Raw genomic sequence first — 616 nt, 5'->3', positions numbered from 1 at the left:
GTAGAAATTCTCCCTATATAATGGGACGTACTGATCTTCAAATTCATCATCCAATACAATCATCCTTATGCAATACAGTAGCCTTGTTCATTTTCTAGCTATGGCTTTGAAGGCCTTCAACCTAACTTTCTGTCAGGAACTACAGCTTTCCTCGTTGTTGATGATGTTCGCATCTATCCTACTGCAGTCTACGGTGGATGTGTGATCGTAGCTCTTGTTTGCGCTCTTTTGGTAGGATTAAAATGCTCTAAAGATATGCATGAATCTGAAAGTCTTTTAGGTCACTGTTTCAGCAAAAATTAACCAAACATAACATAATGTTTTGGTAGCAATGCAAGAAGTTTACATCTTTTTTACTGTCTCACAATTCACATATATATCATTTTCTCTAATTTTCTTCGCCCGGGTATGTTTGTTAAAGCCTATTTGGTTCCACACCACAAATTTGAGTAGCTTCAACTGATTGATATTTCTGCTCATTATATTTTTAGTGGGAATTCCAAGTTACTATAAAATTGGATTATGATTCATGCAAATTGAGGATTGTATCTTTCCTTATATACCTATCAGCTCCAGGAGACAACAGCAAAGTTGTGTTATTGACTCCATTTACTTT

The sequence above is a fragment of the Salvia hispanica genome, chromosome 3, assembly GCF_023119035.1.
Source record: "Salvia hispanica cultivar TCC Black 2014 chromosome 3, UniMelb_Shisp_WGS_1.0, whole genome shotgun sequence".
NCBI lineage: Eukaryota > Viridiplantae > Streptophyta > Magnoliopsida > Lamiales > Lamiaceae > Salvia > Salvia hispanica.
This window is presented reverse-complemented; position numbering follows the sequence as displayed.